Below are 15,614 nucleotides of genomic sequence, written 5' to 3'. Positions count from 1 at the left end.
CTTGAAATGTTGAGGGTGCATTGGTAAGGCCAAAAGGCATGACCAAAAATTCGTAATCAACCTTATGAGTTCTAAATTTTGTTTTCGGGATGTCTTCAGTCTTCATTCTGATTTGATGATATCCTGAACGAAGATCCAACTTGGTGAAGTAAATTGATCCATGCAATTCATCCAGTAATTCATCAATGACAGGAATGGGAAACTTATATTTAATAGTGAGCTTGTTGAGCTCCCTATAATCTGGACACATGTGCCATGATCCATCCTTCTTATGCACCAATACTACTAGAGTAGAGAAAGAACTTTGACTCGGTTGAATTATACCAGCCTCTAGCATTTCTGCAACCATACATTCAATTTCACTCTTTTGGGCATAGGGATATCTGTACGGCCTGATGTTTGGAGGAACACTTCCTGGAATCAGATGAATACCATCATCATGTTCACGAATAGGTGGGAGACCTTTGGGAGTCTCAAATACCTTGGAATGATTGTCCAAGACTTTTTGGAGATCTGGAGAAATAGATGATTCCAATGTGGAAACATCTAGCGAACATAATTGTGAAATTACACCTTTTTGTTCCTTTTTTAGAAGCTTTGTCATACCGTTAGAGCTAATTATCTTTCCTGGTTTCCTTGCAATACCCCTTAATTCAACTTCCTTTCCTTCCGTAGAAAATTTCATGAAAAGTTCTTGAAAATTAAAAGCTATTGTACCCAAGGATTGTATCCATTGGACTCCTAATACAACATCAGCACCTCCCATTGGAATGGAAAGCATTGGGCTAGTCAATACATATTCTCCCATGGATAGCTTGATATTATGGCACTTTCCAGAGCAATTTATTATTCCTCCATTTGTAACTATCACTTGACACTCTGGTGCTGGATATAAGAAGCAATTCAATTCTTTTGCTACCTTACAATGAATAAAATTGTGGGTACTTCCTGAATCAATCAACACTATTATCTTTTTCTTCTTGATTTGTCCTTCTATATTGATGGTTTGAGGAGTGGTAATTCCTGCCAATGCATTACAAGATATGGTCGGATTCATTTGTTCTTCATCTAGGCTTTGTTCCTGGAGTATATCCTCTTCTATTGACCTTTCTTGCTCCTTTTCTTCTTCCTCTTCACAATCTATGTAGAATAATTTCTTCTCAGCACACTTATGACCTTTAGTGTATTTGCTATCAAAACTGTAACAAAGCCCTTTTGCTCTTTTTTCTTCCAATTGTTGTGGTGTCAACCTTATAGGTTGTGGAAGACTAGCGGCAACAACACTTCCGTCTTTATAGTTGTGAGTGGTATGCTTCCTGGTTGCCATAATTTTGCTTTCCATTTTTCTTGCTAACCTGAATGCCTTCTCTAATGAATCAGGTTCCCAAAGGCGAACATCATGTTGGATATTATCCTTTAAAGACCCTATGAACACATCAATCCTATGCTCCTCTAGAATATTTTTTACCCTTATGTTCAATTTTTGGAACTCCTCAATGTGCTCCATTATTGAACCCTTTTGTTTGAGACTTATCAATTGGCTAAAAAAAGTATTGCTTTTTGTATCCTCATAATGTGCTATCAATTCTTCCCTAAAAATTGCCCAAGTGATAAATTGTTTACGAGAGCAAAGCCATTGATACCATACAAACTGATTTGGTTCCAAATATAAAGTTGCAATACGTACCTTTTGTGTGTTTTGCACATTATTGAGATCGAAAAATTGCTCCATCTATGATATCCATGTTGCAGGATCCTTGCCATCAAACTTCCTCATATTGATTTTTGGAATATGGTTCATCTTTGATCCAACATTAGAGTCTATGAAATCATGATTAACATTTCCTTTGTTTGCATCATGAGTTTCCTTTACTCCCCTTTCACCATTAGTAAGTATTTCTTGTAGAAAATTTGTCAAATCTGCCTTCAAATCTATCTTCAAATCGTCAATCTTGGCTTCCACACCCTTTATCTTAGATTCCATGCCATTTATCTTAGCTTTTGTTAGCTTTTGTGAGAGTGAAATTTGTTGCACTTGGTCTTGTAATTTTGATATATCATGTAGCATTTCTTCCTCTTCTTCATGAGTCATGCTAGAGCTTTCAGATCACTTACTAGGTGTTTGCATTTTCTTTCCTTGGGAATCAGTTACCGATACTAATGCTCTACTATGCCCTTTGAATTCCTTCAAAATAATTTTTCAAACCAAGCTTAAGCAAAAATTTAAAAAATCTACACACCATTTTTCACTTTGTAGGATCTCGATATTGCCTCTGATGTATCTTTGTAATTTCAAATCATCCAGTTCTGAATTTGTGACCTACTGTATCCCTCTGTGTCCTCTTTCCAATGCCACCAGTCTGACCCCAATTAGATTCTCCAATGAAGAGTTATGCCAAATATCCCACAGTGACCTTATTATAGACTAATTCAATAGAGCAAACTTGTACGACGTTCCAGGAGTCACTGTTTTGACCTTTGGCTCTAAAAAATATATACAAGAAACTACAGTCCATCCTCTTTCTGTACCTTCTTACGAAATTTCAATCCGATGCTCACAGAGAAAGATATGACGATTTTCCCCAAGTCACCTGTTTGGAATGTAATTCAGGATTCTGCAAAAAGACCAACTTCCTCAGATCATATCTCCAAAAATATAGCGCGAAAAGCTCTGAAATTTGGACCCAAGGTTCAGCGCGATTTCTTCTCAAATGGGTTTTTTTTTAGCTTCTGAAACATTGCAGAAAAAAAGTTATAGCGAAAATGCCACGATGACCTGTTTGGAGCAACGAAACCCTAGAATCCAAAGCTCTAATACCAAATGTTATGAAACCAGCTCAAGAAAAAGATAAGAAATATAGATCAACGCCTTAAAATTCAGCCTCTTCGACTCTTCGAGGGGGCAACCTCCTTTACATTACATAAATGAACAATTCTTGGATAATTCAAATGACAAGACCTCCTTTCTATATATAGGAGTCTAAGGAGTCACAATATAAACCAGTCGACATAACAATAATAATATAAAGCCACAAAAATAACAATAGAGGGATTCTATGGGGCATAGTAATAACAATATGGGGACAATAGGGGCACAAAAATATTAATAAGGGGTACAACTACAATAGTAATGGGGTAATCACTAGTATTATAGGGACCCAACACCAACCACCAAAATTATACATGTATACATTTCTCTTAAATGGAATCTGTGCACAATATGCGTTCCTGGGAATGAAGTGGAATTGGACCCCGAGGAGAAGTTCATGGTTTACTTCCACTGTAAAGTGTTATCAAAACTAAGCTTCAAAGGCTTTTATGAAAAATTGGTTGAGGACTTATTTGCAGTTATATTTCAAATGATATTCGAGATCGATCCTCCTTACATGACTGATTGGGTGAAGGATTCACTCCGAGATATCGCGGACTCATTTGTAGCTCCCAAGGGTACATATATTATATGTTTTGGTTGTCATATATCCCCTCATATTATGCCGTGATGTGTGACCAACAAGGTGGTCATGCAAGAAGTAGCAAATCAGTTGGACAAGGGATTGTCAGGAATTCTTCGTAGGAGGAAGAAAGCCCCTTGGCCCATATTTCCATTGAGGATCATATTATATTAGTTAAAGAGCCACAGAGTGACACTAGCAAAGATATAGGAGATGGACCTCTTGCAATTTTCCACTAAATATTTTCATGGATATGATCCAAGGAGAGTGGTCAGGAAACACTGTGAAAGGATCAGTCACAATACGGGGTACTCATCAATGTCCATAGTAGAATATGAGAAGATAAATAAATGGTAAAATATGAACATGACGGGACATCTAGGGATGGAGACTAGTTCACCCCACGATCCACCAACTCAAGACTTGCAAATACAGGAGGAATAAATAACCCCTCAAGTAAGGAAAGTAGCTCCTAAGAAAAGGATTAGATATGACTCGATAGGTGAGAGTGGAAAGAAATGGAAAGTCAGTCCTTTAAACACAAGATTTATTCAAGTAGAGAAGGAGAGGAGAGAAGTAGAAGAAGAAGAGGAGAAGAGAAAGTAGGATGAGATTTTCTCCAAAAGAAACAAGAGGAAGAAGAAGAGAGGAGAAGGATAGAAGAAGGACAACAAAGGTTGTCCTAGGAGGAAGAAGCAACACAAATATTGGAAGAAGAACAATTGAATCAAGAGATGGAAGAGGAGTAGATGGAGGAAGAGGATACCATCCAGCCAATGGAGGAAGAACTAGATACTCTAGAAGAACATCCTCTCATGGGTGGTCATCTTCTATTCGAGGAAATGGGGATCACACCTCCACCAGTCAATAGATTCATGGATGTGTGCAGTGTAACATTTTATCAACTTAAGAAGAGGATTGTGCAACAAAGGCATAGTACTTTCCCAACGATCCTCAAAATCCAGTCTCAGTTGCTATAGAGAAGTTGATTATTGTCAACACTAGAAGGAATCCTAGGGCAATCATGACGGCAAATGTTGCATTTGCTACAATGGCATGGGATAACGTTAAGTACTTGTTGAATGAGAATGCCATGATGAGAAGATAAATTTTTGTGGTGAAGCAACAAGAGGAACATCTTGCAATGAAGAATCAACGATTTTCATCACATAGTTTCAGCACTGTAGAATGGCAGTCAGGAATGAAAGAAGAATTGGGACCAATGGAGGATACCATGGCATGACTATATGATGAGATGATACTTACAAAAAAGGTGGTGGCTCCTCTCATTGGTATCCAGAAGAAAGAACATGATGTGGTAAAGCTCCTCAAAGTAGAAAACAACATGGTTGACCAGATTCAGGAGTGGACTGCTAAGTATCCAGATGCTCCGCAACATTTGGAAAAGAACGACAAGATTGTCGCAAAAATGGACAAATTTTAGTTGAGACTCCACCTACATAATTACTCACATCTTGGAGCATAGTTGGTTAGTACTATTTTTGTTTATAACCAACTGCATAATGGTTTTGAGTCTCTAACACAAAAGCATGGGATGCCCACAATAGGAACACTTGAAGCAATCAGGGGCAGAGAAGTCATCTTCCAGGAGATCAGGAAATATATTGAGCAAATCAAACAAGCAAAAAAACAAGAAGGCTTGGAGGTAACCAAAGACATTATTCTACAGTACGCCTTTGCGCCAATCAAAGCTCATATGAATATTTCATGGATGTGGAATAATATGTAGTCAAACTCCAAGAACATATTGACTGAGGCACTGGAGGTAAAGATGTGCTACATTTGAGACTTGTCAGTTTTGGTCAAAGACATCTCAACAGAGTTCAGAGCATGGCACACTTACATTAGAAATGAGCTCCATGTATAAGAAAATGACTTATCAATTTGATGAGTCCTTGTCCCATTATGATTTTGTCTTATATAATCGTCATCTCATTTGTAATTTGTCTTATGTAATAAATGATATGTAATGAAGTCCAAAGGACACATGTGGAATGTGAATAGCCACACATTGGAATGCATGGAGTCATGTAATAGTCATAGAAGTCAAAGATTCATGAGGAAGCTCAAAGGTCATTGTCACTTGTTATAAATAACTCCTCATAACTCAAGCAAAGGGTCTTTTTGGAAGGCTTAGATTCTAGACTCGATCTTGCCTTGGCTTCTCTTGTAATACATAGGAGATACATCATTCTTTGGAGAAACAAGTTGTGGCTTCATGTTCCACTATTGGATACATTATTTCATCTATGTAAGAATGTACTTGAGATCTTGCGCTTTTAATCAGAATCTCAATGAATCAACTCTTCTTCATACATGTATCGTATATGTATTTGGACTATTCTAGCTATGTTTGTGGTACATGTTGTTTTAATTACATACTAAGTTAATGAATTAATTCGTTTCTTAGCTATGGCTAATATTGAATGTGTGTTGTTATGCTTTAACGATTATTGTTTATTATGTGGACTAATCTACATGTATTCAACAAGCCTTTCTCTTTCTTCCTAGGTCCCCTTTAGGATAGTACTATTACTTTTCTAACCATTGGCTCATTTCCCTCACTAGCCGTGGAAGTCTCCCTCGTACACCTTACATTGGGTGTCTCACAAATCTCACACACTTGTTGCCCCAAAGAGGTATTGTGCTCTCTTGTGTGTCATCATAACCAAGGCATATCTGTGAACCTTTCCAACAGTGACCGGACCGTATGACTGGATGGACTCCTACACTAAACGGTGTGAGGTCTAATTGGGACTTCACATCGGGGAGTTCCCCTTACAATGTTGGTGGCATCCATCACCATCAACACGTTCTTCATTTTTCCCACCGACAATCTCATTCTCCCCAACATTGTCCCTGTTGCTAGATTTTTGTTGGCCGATCTGTTATTTCAACAGTCAACCATTGCACCCCATATATTCACAAAGTAGTTTAATTTAGTTATTTAATATATAATGATTAATTAATTAATTGACCATCACTTATAATTATATAACAATTAATTAATTATTATATAATTAATAATATAACTAATTAATTAATTAATTATTAATTATCATATAGTTATTAATTAATTATTAATTATATAGATAATAATTAAATAATTAAGAAATAAAAAATAGGGGCAAGTCAAAATGGTACGAAACTCACCATCATTTAATCGAACAATGATGATAAGCGAATTTAGTAAAAAAAATGGAATATTTTGAAAAAGGCTCAGCTAGAGTGACATGAACTTTATGAAGCACCAGGATAAAACATAGAATATAGAGAATTAACTCCAACAAAAGTATAATTCCATTCAAAATGACCACGAGATCTAAGAAACTGAATTGATCATAATCACAATCAAGTGATGAGTATGTTGAACTTGATCTTTTCAAAGAATAATGTAGCCACTCAACAACAAGATTCTTCTAATATGTCAGAACCATTAGATTCACATCAAATAACCAAATCTCCACATTCATCTACCATACCTAATCCACCAAACAATATACTAAATCTTTAAAATATGTTGATTTCAAACCAAATTCCTTCATTCATGCCACAGCTTGTCAGATACCAACAAAGAGAAAAAATTGAGTTATTGAAATTTGATGGTAATGAGAAACACGGTGTAACATGGTGCAATAAGGTAGAGTAATATTTTAAGATTTACAATATTGACAACAATGATGAAAAATCAAACATGTGTCCATGCAGTTTGAAGGTGACACATATAAGTGGTACATATGGTGGAAGAAATCATCATATGCATCTAGTTGGACTAAATTCAGATATGATTTATTTAAATGGTTCTAGGGTGTCAAGGAAGAAGGGTTCTTCATAGAACTCACTAGACTACAACACAAGGAAGATATGGACAAGTATAATAGAGAATGGGAAACACTAAAGTGTTCGAATTATAATAAAAATACCTTATTCAATTGTACATCACTAGACTAAAACCCTATCTCTAGAATGAACTTAAGCTTCATGATATTACATTTATAGATGAGGTAAGACTGAAAGCAAAAGCTGCAGAAAAAAAAAATTCGAGAGAATACCATTGCCAAAAGTTGAAAGAGTATACTCAATACGAAGGTCTCCCCAAACTTTTGACATGGAGAATTCAAAGTATGTTCCCCACATCTACGAGAAGAAGGAAAATATAATATGGAATTTCAAAGAATAAAGGAGGGTTTGCGTCGAGAAGGAGGAAAATCTAATATGGAATTTCAAATAATATGGAACATCTATAGACACAAATGCTTGAGGGAAAGGATACCAAGAACTTATATAAATGTGAAGCGACCAATGATTCATTTAGTGAAGAATCAGACATGGAAGAAGTTGATGATTCTCAACAATTTTCTCTAGAGTTAGATGACGAAAATGTTCTGCAAGTATCACTATTGGCCATGACAGGAATAGCCCAACCCCAGGCCTTGAAGTTAAAAGGGCATATCAAAAAGAAAAATGTAATGGTTCTAATTGATATAGGAAGCACTCAAAATTTTTTGGATTCAAATTTTGCGAAAAGGCTCAACATTTTCACATATCCAATGCCTAACATGAAAGTGATGGTAGAAGATGTAAAGAAAATTGAAGGAGTGGGAAAATGTCATAAGGTTAAATTGCAAATTCAGTATTACAATTTAGAATCCTCATTTTACACCGCACTGCTTCGATGAGTGGACGTGGTCCTAGGTGTCTAATGGATACAAACCTTAGTCACTTAATCTTCCAACCATCAAAAACAGTTTATAAAGTTTAGTTGGGAAGGAAAGAAATATAAGTTATATGGTTTTCAACCACATAAAAGTCAGAGTGTGTCATCCTATCAAATGGTGAAGTTGATCCAAAAAGGAGCTCCAATAGATATGGTGCAATGTCATCAGATGGAAATGATGGCTTCAAAATTAATTGGCGAAGAACCTCCTGAGATTCAGGAGTTAATTCAAAAGCACAATAAAATATTCCAAGATTTACCACTAGAGATGTCCCTGAAAGAGAGATTGAAAACATTATCGAGGTCAAAGTTGGCTCAAATTCGGTTAATATCAAGCCATATCAATACCCCCATCATAAAAAAGATAGTTGAAAGGATAAACCAAGACCTACTAAAGAATGGTGTTATTGCAAAAATTAGAAGTGCTTATGCAACTCCTGTAGTCCATGTTCAGAAGAAGGATGGATATTTCAGGTTATGTATTGATTACAGAGGATTGAATAAGATAACAAAAAATAAATAAAAATCATATTCCCTTTATAGAAGAAATGTTGGATGAACTACATGGAGCCAAATATTTTTCCAAATTGGATTTGAGATCAAGATACTTCCAACTAAAGGTAAGATTGGAAGATATGGAAAAGACTACCTTTCGATCTCATGAAGGGCATTACGAATTCAAGGTTATGTCATTTGGGTTAACTAATGTCCCAACCACCTTCGAAGAAACCATGAATGAATTTTTTCGTCTGTACTTATGGAAATTTGTGTTAGCCTTCTACAATGACATCCTGATATATAGTAAAACTCAGGGTGAACAACTCAAGCACTTTGGATCAAGTTCTTTCTCTTCTAGAAAAGAACCAATTCTAGCGAAGATGTTGAAATGCACCTTCGGAAAGGAAGAAGTTGAGTATCTAGGACATGTGATATCATAGGAAGGAGTGAAGGTAGATCCAAACAAGATCAAATCTATCACAAAATGGCCCAAGCCAACTAACATTTCTAATTAAGAGTATTTGGGTTTAACATGATACTATCGAAGGTTTCTTCAAAACTATGCTCATATAACCACACCCCTAACAAACCTTCTAAAGAAGAACTCGTTGCAATGGGATGATAAGGAAGAAAAGTGTTTTGAAACCTCAAAGGAAATTATGTCCACTACACGTGTATTATCAACTCCAAACTTTTCAAAACCTTTTTTAATCGAATGTAACACCTCAGGTTTTGGAATAGGAGTAGTGTTAGTGTAAGATGTCCATCCAATCGAATTTGAAAGTAGGAAGCTCAATAAAAGAGAATGTCTAACATCTACATACGACAAGGAATCCCATGATTCCTTAGTAGTAGGATATGTGGGTTTCTTTAAAACCTACTATAATGTACACCAATAGTTTGTTTTGGAAGGGGATGAATAATGATATTCAAATATATATAGCAGAGTGTGATCAATGCTAAAGAAATAAAAGTGAGAACATTATGTCCCTTGGATTGCTCCATCCCCTAAACATTCCAAACCAAAAGTGGGAAGAAATATCATTGGAATTTATTGAAGGGCTACCTGTGTCAAATGGAAAAGAAAAAATCCTTGTAGTAATCGATGGGCTCACAAAGTATGCACAATTTATGGAAATAAAGAAATTAGACTTCGTAAAACAATTCGTTGTGATTTTTTTGCAAAAATGTCTATAAATTACATGGATTCCCAAAAGTTATTGTTAGCGATAGAGACGCCAAATTTAAGGGGAATTTCTAGAGGCAATTTTTCAAATAGATGAAAACATACCTCAACATGAGTTCAACTTATCATCCTCAAACAAACAGTCAAACAAAAATTGTCAATAAATGTTTAGAAGCTTACCTTTGTTGGTATGCAATAGATAAACAAAATAAGTGGGTTCAATTGTTACACCTCGCTGAATGGTGGTACATTTCCACTTATCACCCTTCAACAAAAATGACCCCATTTCAAGCTCTTCATGATTATGAGCCTCCTAAGTGGAAGGAATTCTCCATTATCGAAACAAAGTTCACAAGAGTAAAAGATTATGTTAAAGAAACTCAACAATTCTTTCAAGCACTAAAAGAAAATCTAAGTGTTGCAAGAAATCATATGAAACAACAAGCCGATCAATGTAGAATAGAAAAAGAATTTGAGGTTGGAGAATGGGTATTTGTTAAGCTTCAACCTTACAAGTAGTGATCCTTAAAACAACAAAGAAAAAACAAATTAGCACAAAGTTCTATGGACCATATTAGATTAACAAAAGTATTATCCAAGTAGCATACAACTTGAACCTTCCTAATACAAGCCACATTCACAACATTTTCCATGTATAAAAGGTACTAGGAAAACACCAAGAAGCACATACGACACTTTCAACATTAGACGATGAAGAGAAGATTGTTTTAGAAAAATAAGGAATCATCACCACTAGGGAAAAGAAATTGCAAGCATGGGTAATTAAAGAATATCTTATTAAGTGTAAGAACCTACCATAAGAAGAAGCCTCTTGGGAGACAGAAACATTTCATCAACAACGCCCTTCGTTACCTATGCTTTTAGGACAAAGCATTTTTCTCAAGAGGAAGACAATGTTATATATATATATATATATATATATATATATAGAGAGAGAGAGAGAGAGAGAGAGAGAGAGAGAGTGGCATGATCAATAGATCGTGACCCTTCATGAAAAGGCACCCGACGCTGTTTAAGCCAGGGGCCCTCATTGTAAAAATAATAATAATAATCATCATCATCATCATCATCATCATATATATATATGCTTCAGATGTTAGATTTACTTTATTACATGGGGATTTGCAAGAAGAAATTTATATGTAACAACCTCTTAGCTATGTTCATAATGACTCTAGTCTTGTTTACTTCCTTAAGAAACCTCTCTATGATCATATGCAAGTTCTCTAAGCTTGATCTAGTAAAGTAGATAACTTTCTTCTTGATACTAGCTTTTCTAGATGTCATTTTGAACACAATGCTTATACCAAGAAAGTAGATAACCATCTCATGATACTTGTTCTTTATGTCAATGACCTTATTCTTACTAGTAGTGATCCCAAATTTTAAACCATGTGAAATCTATCCTTAAGAAGAAATTTGAAATGATGACACAAGTTATTTGCATTATTTCCTCAACCTCTAAGTATTGCAAATCAAGGAAGGAATTCTATTTCCTAGTCCAAGTATGCATGTGACCTTCTTCATTGCTTTCACATGGAAAATTGAAAATCAACCTTATCTCCTTTTTATTTTGGTGTCAAACTTGTTGCCACTTGTATTACCCCCAAAGTAAATGTCGCTTTGTACCATTAGTTGGTTAGTAGCCTTTTTTTTTATTTTACTTATATCCATCATGATATTTTCTTTGCCATTGGTCTTGTTCCTCAGTATATGAAAACACCCCATGAGAGACATTGTAAAGCAACAAAAAAGGAGACTTTGGTATATCTAAGGTATAGTTTATTTTAATATATATTATAGTTCAAGGGGAACTCCTTTGTTGGTTGGTTTCAATGATTCCTATTGCTCTAGTAGCCTTAATGATGAAAATTCTATTATAGGTTATGTTTTTAGTCTTGGTTCTAAAAGTATCACTTGGACTTGTAAGAAGCAATAGGATCTTGGTTTTTATTCAATACAAGCATGATATTGAGCAATAATTAATGAAAGTCAAGAACCCTTATGGCTTTGACATATCCTTCCATAGTTTGGATTCTAGTAGCAACAATCGAGCACACTCTAGTGTGATAATTGAAGTGTCATCAAGCTCACTAAAGATTCAATTCAACAACAACATAGCAAACACATTGAGCTACACATGCACTTCATCATAAAGCTTAATCAAAATTGTGTTCTTGAAGTGCTTGCCCTATAGATAATCAAGTTATAGACATTTTCAAAAAGTCTCTTACAAAAGAGAAGTTTCCCAAACTTTGATCTAAGTTAGGAGCTTGGGGAGTTGCCATTAAGGGGGGATAGACTCTAATGTCTCTTCATTTTCCTATTGTGTCACCTTTGTAAATATTTCAAACTTATCTCAAGTTGTTCTCAATGAGGAATGTAATGATATTTAGACACTTAGGATTTGGTTAAGATCAACATGGTTTAATGTATTTTTAGGGAAAGTGTGTTTCCTTAGTACGCATTTGTAATTATGTAATTTAACAACCATGATATGCTATACACATAAAATGATCTTTAGATTCATAATCTCCTTGATACTAATGACTATATGCCATGCTTTAACACTCAAGTAATCCATAATTTATACTTGAAGAGCATGGAGGGTCATTTGCTTATGATAGATTGTGAGAAACTCTTAGGTTTTTTTTGCATTAATATATATTGCCTCAAGGTACCGCACTGGTTAGGGTCATGGATTGTTCCCCTTCAAGGGTTATAACTACTTAATACATTGGTGTACTTAATATATTTGATCTACTTGTGTGAGTGTTTACTTAAGGTGTAAGACTTATGTAGAAATATCATTTTTGTTGAACATTAATAAATCAATTTATATCGACTAATATTAAGATAGAGGAAGTGAACATGGGTAGGGAGGATCCCAATTATTCCTCCCAACTACCCGAGATAAGCCCATCTGACACCCTATTATATTGTTTATCAAACTTATGAGATTATTTGGTTGTAGTAATTGGTAGTCATACACAATACACACTAAAGTTTGAGGATGTATTTGCACTTTTGCTATTAGAGGAAACGACGAGAAAATTCATGGAGCATATGGCCAAGTATGTGTCATATATAAGAGGTCATCCCCAAAGTATGTGTCATATATAAGAGGTCATCCCCAAGAGAGAAGTCTTTGAGGACCAGATCTAAATCTATAAAACAATTTATATGGAAATTTTGGAAGTATGTTAAAGCTAGCATCATAAGAAAGTTGTAGATCTAAGAATGTTGATAAAGGTAAGGGATGTGATGATGTGCCTTCTGCATAAACAAAAACCTCTGCTTGGCATCTACAAGTACATCTGTAGATCATGATGTATGGCTGATTGAACCAATGGATTCATTTCATGTGACGTACTTGTAGATCATGATGTATGGCTGATTGAACCAATGGATTCATTTCATGTGACGCATCAAATATAATGGTTTTGTGAATTTGAAAAGTACAACATAAGTGATGATTTTCTAGGAGATTACTTAGACAACCAAAATCATAAAACATGGAAGGATGAAAATGCTGCACTCTCCTTAGGATTTTGCACATCTCAGATTTGACCAAAAACTTGGCACCTATAAGTAAGATCTGTGATGTCAGCAGGCACATTGGTTTAAAACGCAAATTTGTGAAAACTTGAATCAACTTTAAATAAAAAAGTGGGCGTTGTTTCCCTTTCCCACTTGTCTGGTTCTTACAACCATTCTCAGCATTATATCCCAACCTTTTCAGAGAGATAATTAAGCTTATTGATGACAGGAATGAATGAGTGCATCCAACAACATTCGGCTCAAATTGAGCTTATTTATGACAAGAATGAATGAGTGCTGGGCATTCACTAGGCTTGGAGAGCCTTCTCCTGCTTCAGAGGCTTGACAATCTCCCAGGTGAAATCAGGGTCGTCCCTGCCGAAGTGGCCATAGGCTGCAGTCTTTTGGAACCTGCCGTTTAGTCCTCTCTTCAGATCAAGATTGATAGTCATCATGCCAGGCCTGAAATCAAAGTTCTTTTTTATGAGCTCCAGAATTTCCTTGTCTGGAATGGTCCCTGTGCCATAGGAGTCAACAAAGACAGACAGAGGCTCAGGCACTCCAATGGCATATGAGACCTGCACAATGCATCTTCTTGCAAGGCCAGCTGCAACAATGCTCTTGGCAGCCTGTCTAACTATGTACGCTCCACTTCGGTCCACCTTGGTGGGATCTTTGCCAGAGAATGCCCCTCCTCCATGAGCTCCCCACCCTCCATAGGTGTCTATGATTATCTTTCTCCCCGTTAGCCCTGCATCTCCATGAGGCCCTCCAATCACAAATCGGCCAGATGGGTTCAAGTGGAATATGGTGTTATTGTCCAGGTACTTCTCAGGAATCACCGGCTTTATCACATGCTTCTTCAGATCTGCAGCAATCTGGTCATTGGTCACTGTCTCATCATGCTGAGTAGAGATGAGAACTGTGTGAACACGCAGAGGAACCATGGCACCACCGTCATTTCTGTACTCAATGGTCACTTGTGTCTTTCCATCAGGCCTCAACCAGGGGCAGGTTCCATTCTTTCTTACCTCTGTGAGCTTTGCTCCCAGTTTGGTAGCCAGCACATGGGTGAGAGGCATCAACTCAGGGGTCTCATCAGTTGCATAACCAAACATGTGTCCCTGGTCACCGGCTCCAATCTCCTCAGGCCTCTTGGTAAAGTGCCCATGAACGCCCTGGGCAATGTCAGGGCTCTGCTGTTCGATGTTAACCAGGACTTTGCAGTGATCAGCATCGAGACCCACATCGTCAGAAATGAATCCAATCTCCCTGCAGGTCTTGCGAACGATCTGCTCATAGTCGACATTGGCCTTGGTGGTGATTTCACCAAAAACCATGACCATGTTCGTTTTAGTGCAAGTCTCGCATGCTACCTTGCTATCAGGGTCCTGTGTGAGGCATGCATCCAACACTGCATCAGAGATTTGGTCACACAGCTTGTCTGGGTGTCCCTCGTTCACGGACTCGGATGTGAAGAGGAAGGTCTCCATCTCGATTCTGCAACCACAACAAACAAAAAAGAACCACATCAGATTTGCATGTTTCAGAAACCCATAACAAGATCTATGTAAATCAAGATTCAATACCCATGCAATGTATAAAGAGGAACTGCACACAATTGGTCATCCCTGCAACAATATATCTATGGAATTGAACTCTAAACAATTAACCCTGCAGAACAAGGCCAATTCCACGATCAAATGTTCCCTAATACTCCTGGCGTATAGATGTTTCTCATAAAAAATGGCCCAATTTTTCAACCCATTTGCAGCCTGATCTGATTTAACAAAACTAAACAATGGCCTGAGAGCAAAGCAATTACCTTGAGGAACAGAGTTTCCTGAAATGAATAATAAGCAGGGGAGAAGGAGCCGCAGTGCACAAGTCAAAGTGATTTGAGCTCAGCACTTCATTTGCTGCCTTTATAGGAGGAGCTCTACATTAAGATATTTCAGATTTGCCACATCAGCAAGGATTAAGCCAATAGATTGCTTGGGAATCGACTACCTTGGCACGAAGTTGGTGAGAGCCTTTGACGTGATCAATACAACATAAATGGGTTGGTGGGGATTACGATTAATTGACTTAATCTTGTGGATCCCACCACCTCACTTGACATCTTTGAACACTGTACTTTCTTGAACAACCATTCTAAATAAGTTAATCCATAGTTGGG

General features: G+C 36.6%; 1 pseudogene across 1 annotated transcript; it reads right to left on the bottom strand.

Moving 5' to 3' along the window:
- Positions 1-13,530: 13,530 nt before the first annotated feature.
- LOC149162856 (S-adenosylmethionine synthase 3 pseudogene) lies at positions 13,531-15,367 on the bottom strand (annotated as a pseudogene). The gene is made up of 2 exons (XR_016261943.1): positions 15,261-15,367; positions 13,531-14,935 (listed from the first exon to the last, which is right to left on the bottom strand). The product of XR_016261943.1 is annotated as an S-adenosylmethionine synthase 3 pseudogene (transcript).
- Between the last annotated feature and the right edge of the window lie 247 nt (positions 15,368-15,614).

This window comes from Pinus tabuliformis, chromosome 5_2, assembly GCF_031772625.1.
Source record: "Pinus tabuliformis cultivar Carrire ecotype Pingquan chromosome 5_2, CPIR1, whole genome shotgun sequence".
Taxonomy (NCBI): Eukaryota; Viridiplantae; Streptophyta; class Pinopsida; order Pinales; family Pinaceae; genus Pinus; species Pinus tabuliformis.
This window is presented reverse-complemented; position numbering and strand designations above follow the sequence as displayed.